Raw genomic sequence first — 5,473 nt, 5'->3', positions numbered from 1 at the left:
GGGGGGGGGGTCCCTTATTGTCCGGCCTGGGAAAGGCAACGCGGAACGAGGCCCAGCCGGGGGGGCGGGGACAGTAGGACCCTCCCCCGGCTGGGCCGGGCCACCGCCGGGCTGAGAGCCACTCCCAGCGCGGGGAGGGGACTCAGGCGGCCGAGCTCCCAGCCGCTCCCCTCCTCGGTTTACATGTCAAGTCCCACTCCCTTTCCAGAGCGGGGAGGGAACCTAGGCGTCCGGCTGCAAGCTGTGCTTGCCCCTGCAGCCCAGAGGAAGGGGCTTTCTTGGGTCAATCAGGTTATTCCCTGGAGCAGAGGATCCAGCGGGAGCCCAGATCCCTGGGTCCTGTCCCTGCTCGGAGAAGGGAGAACAGGTGCAGTGATAAAGCAGGGGAGGGGCGGCCCGGACACCTGGGATCTATCCCAGTTCGGGGAGGGGAGCTGGGGTTGGTGTTTAGAGCAGCGGGGCTGGAAGAGGAGGCCTGGGTTGTAGCCCAGCCCTGAAAAGGGGTGGGGGTGTAGGGCAATAGAGCAGAGGAGCTGGAAGATAGGACACTTGGGTTCTGGGAGAGAGCTGGCACTCAGGTTTCCTGCCCATCCCAGCTTCCCAGGTGGGGATAGACCCCTATGTCCCCCAACCACCCCCTGCCTGGGGAGGTGATAGCAGCAGGGTCTTATCCTGAAAGCTACCCAGCAGGGCCTTGCCAGCCCAGAGCAGAGCAGAGCCTCCCCAGGGGTACAGCAGACAGGGGAGAGAACATGAAATGCAGCGAGTGTGCCTGATCTCAACTGGAGGCAGAGAGATCACCCCTTCCAATGCAGGCTTTTTGGGGTGCTACTACCTTTGTACTCAGCTCTGAGCCCAGGCTGCCTGCCCAGCCCTGTACCCTTGGACTGAGCAAGGGCAGAGTCCACAGTCAGGCAGCGGTGTTCAGTGTCCTGAGTCACCCTGCCCTACCCCACACTGTGACTGGGAGCCGTTAGGGAGGAAGGACCTGTTTGAGCAGCCCTGGCTCCCAGGCCTCCCCCTCACAACCCACCAGACTCCACTCCCCTCATAGATGTGGGCTAGAAGCCAGGAGTTCTGGCTCCCTCTTGTTCTAATCCATCAGATCCCCTCTCCTCCCAGGGCCAGGATAGAAGCCAGGAGTCCTTGCTCCCAGACTCCCTGAAAGAAATCTAATGTCCTACTCCTATACCCAGCAAATGCACCCAGTGCTGACGTGTGGCTGCTGCCCCCTGTGTAATACCTGTGTAGAAAGTTAGGGACAGGAAGTGAGGGAAAAGCCTGCCCATGCGGGCCCCCAGGAACTGAAGTCAACAAGAGCCTACTGCATGAGAGGTCTTCCAGACACTAACTAGCCTCAGATCCCTGTCTTGGGGAAAAGGACACAGCTTTGGTTGTCAGCCACACGGCAATACCCCTGGCAGCCAGCAGAGGGCAGCACATGCTCAGCAATGGGTACAGCAGCCGTCCTGGCCCTGCTGGCAGTCTAGCTGGAGACTCCTTTCCAGGGGCCCCGTCAGGGGGCGCATACCCAAAGAACCTTGTCTGCCTAGGGAAACTGAGGTCCTGAGTGCAGGATGGGTCACCTCACCCACAGCACATGCCAGAGATGCCGGGCAGCAGGGCTTCAAGCCCCCCCGCCCCGCTTCGGCCACCAGACTGCACTGCCTTACCAAGGTGGGGTCCCAGGAATCCTGTCCCCTCCCCTCCCTCCCTCCCATGGCAGCCTGCTCCTCTTCCAGAACCAAGGCAGAACCCAGGTGTCTGACTCCCATCCTGCCATTGCAGTAACAGCCCAGTCTCTCTTGTCTTTCCTTTGACTGGCAGTAATGAACACCCTAGGGGCACAGTGGGACCAGGGGTTTGGATGGTAAAGAGGGCTGGTGGTGCCCAAGGATGGCTGATGCTGGGAACTGGTTGGTGGGGGGGGGGGTCTTCATGCTAAGGAGAGGACCTGCAGCAGGGGCATTTCCACCCTTCCTTACCCATTCTGTGTATCATGCAGCTGATCTTCTTGCAATTTGGGGTCCCCGCTTTTTAATTACAATGTTAATTGCTCTCCCTGATGTGCTCAGATCCACATGAGTGGAATGGCAAACAAGAGAGCCAGCTGGTGGAGTGCAGGGGGGTGGGGAGGGGCAGGGAATGGAGGAGGAAGCCAGGACTCCTGGGTTCCATCACCAGCGCTGGGAATGGAGTGGGATCTCATGGTTTAGAACAAGAGAAATGGACACCAAGACTCCTGGGTTCCATACCCAGTGCTTGGAGGGGAGTGAGCTCTGTTGGGTTAGAGCTGGGAGGCTGGGAGTCAGCATTTGGGGGTACTGAATGAATAAATCCAAGGTGTTTTTAAGAGGCCTTCGGAGAGAGTCTGAACAGGCTGGAGATATGTTCTTAACTGTGCACCTTTTATTGGTTTTGTTAAATGCAGCTGTCTCTGGGGTGAGGCATGTCAGGGGCTTGTTATATAGGATCTCTCACCAGATCTGAAACTGAAATGCAGTTGCCTCTTCTCTTAAACCAGTTGCCTGTGGAGGAAGGGAGGGCTTAACAAGGCAGAGATTGGAGACCAGGGAGTCCTCACAGGTGCAGGAGCCTGTGGCATGCACCCACTAGGGGGTGCTAGGGACTCCATGCTGCCTCCTATCCCAGGGTTGGGACAGAACCCAGGAATCCTGTCTCCCAGTCCCCTGTTCTAATCCACCAGACCCCACTCTTCTCCCACAGCTGGCATGAAACCAGGTGTCCTGGGTCCCAGCCCCTGCTCTAACAAGTAGATCTTCTGGCTCCCTCATCCTGTGCTACACGTGCTGATCCTGGGCCCCACTGCTGCTCTGTCATTGGACTTTCCCCGTCATGTCTATTTTTTCCTCCTTTCTTCCTCATTCCTCTTATCCTCTGACAGGAGGATGAACATCACAAGCAGGAACAGGGCCTTTGTTCCTCTGTGCTGCCATGCTCCCTGCCGCTGCCCACCAGCCTCAGCCACAGTCTTCTGCTCATGCCCATGCCTACGCCCGTGGTGGTGTGAGGACTGTCTGGAGCACCTCTGAGAGCAAGCACTGCTGGACAGAGGTCCTGGGGGCCCCCTGCTGTGGGGAGTAAGGGTGGAGGGTGATGGGGGGTACCATGTTGCAGGGAGTGGAGGGACTTTGGGGGCACCATGCTGGCAGGAGTGAGGCAGATACAGTAGAGACCATGTTGTGGGCAGTGCTGCAGGGGCTGGATGGGGTACACTGTGCTGTGCAGTGGGGCAGAGGTCTTGACAAGGCAAGCTGTGCTTCAGGGAGGGAGCTGCAGGGGTTGATTGGGTTAATGGATAGGGAGATACATGTGCTAAAACCTACTGTATCTGGACTCCTGTGTTCTGTCCCCACTTTGGAAAGGGAATAGGGTCTCATGAGTTAGGGGAGATGTGCTGGGAGCCAGGGTACCTGGGTTCTTTTCCTATCTCCTGAGTTGGTATGAATCTGCATGTTTGGGTGTGTTGTGTGACTGTGTGTGGTTGTGTATCTATGCAAGTCTATTGTGCAAATCTATGCAGTTGCTTCTGTGTATAAATGTGTGTTGTATGAATCTGTGCACATGTATGATTGTGTAAATGTGTTATGTGAATCTCTGTGTGTAGTTGCACATCTGTCTGTTTGTGTGTGTGCACGCATGCATGTGCACAGGTACTGTATGAAGTTATGAACTTTCCCTGTCAGCTTAAAGATGCAAATGTGATGGTGCTGTGGGCAAACACCTGGGGAAAAAAACATGTAAAGCATAGGAGGCCCTAGGAACAAATTGTTCTCCATAGTGGCTTCTTCCTAGGGAAATATAACAGTCTACAACTGCTCCTGCTGTAGACCACTGGCTTTGAGGCAGCACCTGGGAAGATAACAACCCCAGCTGAGAAGTCAGAGGCCCAGGCTGCTGTGCCTTAGACCTTGTGGTTCAAATCACTGCCTGTAAGATAAGAATCTATTACTGCTAATTGTGTTAGCTCAGAGGGCTGCAGTCCAGGCCTCTCAAACTGGAGGTGGAGGCAGACCTGCAGAGGAAACTCTGCCTTTAAGCCCTGTATCATTATGACTTCCTTCCTGCCCAGGCTTATTCACCTGTTCAGCCCCATCAAGTAGGTGACCCCCCACACTGCCACTGGTTTTCCTTAGCAGGGTCCCAGGAGGGCTTTCATCACAGCACAGCACCTCCTGCTGCATTTATCCAGAAGATAACAGCTCCCTACTGTTGCTGACTGAGGTACTCCATTATGAAGGGCTAGGAGTCAGCACTGCCTGTGAGCATCCACCAACACACAGGTTTTAGCACTGACTGGGACTGGGAGAGGAGAGCGCCCCCTACTGAGCCCCCCATCGGCTCCAGACGAGTGACTCTCCCCCATGTTTACTGCTCCCCAGTCACCCATCCACATGCCAACCTGCTTGAGCTTCCAAGAGCAAACAGTAGCTCAGCCTGCCATGCTACAGGGTCAAAACAGTAGGCTTTTCCTCCACCCCCAGGATGCTGGGGGGAGGCTCTCCCGGGTGTCTTCTCTCTCTGCCCCAGCTCTGCATCCGTGGGTGCAGGGAAAACCCGGGGCTGAGTTACACCCGGGGGAGACGCGCTAGTGGTCGGGGGGGCCCAGTGCTCCTCACCCACATTTCCTCCTCCAGGACCGCCCCCCTCCTCTCCCCGGAGGGACCCCCGTCTCCGTTGGGGGGAGGGGCGATTTCTCTTCTCTCTTTCCGCCCCCCCGCCCCCAATTTATGGGGAGGCGATCCATGGGGCTTCTGCCGTGCTCTGGGCTGGCGTCCAGCTGCCGGGACTGCAGCGCGCCTGGCGACGCCTCGCAACCCCGCTCCGGGCGGGTGCGGGAATGGGGATGAGCGGCTGCTGGCTCGGAATGCTAATGACCCGCGCCGGGTGAGTGTGCGCGCGCGCGCGTGTCCCGATCTCAATGTGTGTAGCGGGCGCGTGTGTGCCCTGATCGGGCGGTGTGTGCGTGTACAGGCGCGTGTGTTCCCGGCTGTCTGCATGTGTGTGTCCTGCTCGCCGTGTGTGTGTGTGTGTAAGGAGGGGTGTAGCCCGCGCCTGTGTCCTGACGGCTGCGTGTGTGTGTCTTTCTGTGCATGTGCATGTCTACACCGGGCGCTCATGTGCCCTGATCGGGCTCGGGGTGTGTGTGGGGCTTTGTGTGTGTCCTGATCGGTGTGTATGTGTCTGGTTCTGCGCGTGTGTATGTCTACACCCGGCGCGCGTGTGTCCTGATCGGGCGGTGTGTGTGTGCGCCGGCTAGCGCGCCAGCCCACCCACTGAAAGGTGACCCAGAGAAAGGCAGAGGGAAAAACCCAGCCGCCGCCGCCGCCGCGTGTCCGGGAGCGACGCCGAGACGCAGAGAAGAGCGGCGAGAGACAACAGCCTCCGCACGTCGGCGATTCTGGAAGGAGGCAGGAGCCGGCCCGGCCCGGCCCCCCCTCGCCCCCGCCGC

Source organism: Gavialis gangeticus, unplaced genomic scaffold, assembly GCF_001723915.1.
Source record: "Gavialis gangeticus isolate Ggan-Ray unplaced genomic scaffold, GavGan_comp1, whole genome shotgun sequence".
Lineage (NCBI taxonomy): Eukaryota > Metazoa > Chordata > Crocodylia > Gavialidae > Gavialis > Gavialis gangeticus.
The sequence above is the reverse complement of the archived record's forward strand: the minus strand, read 5'-3'. Positions refer to the sequence as shown.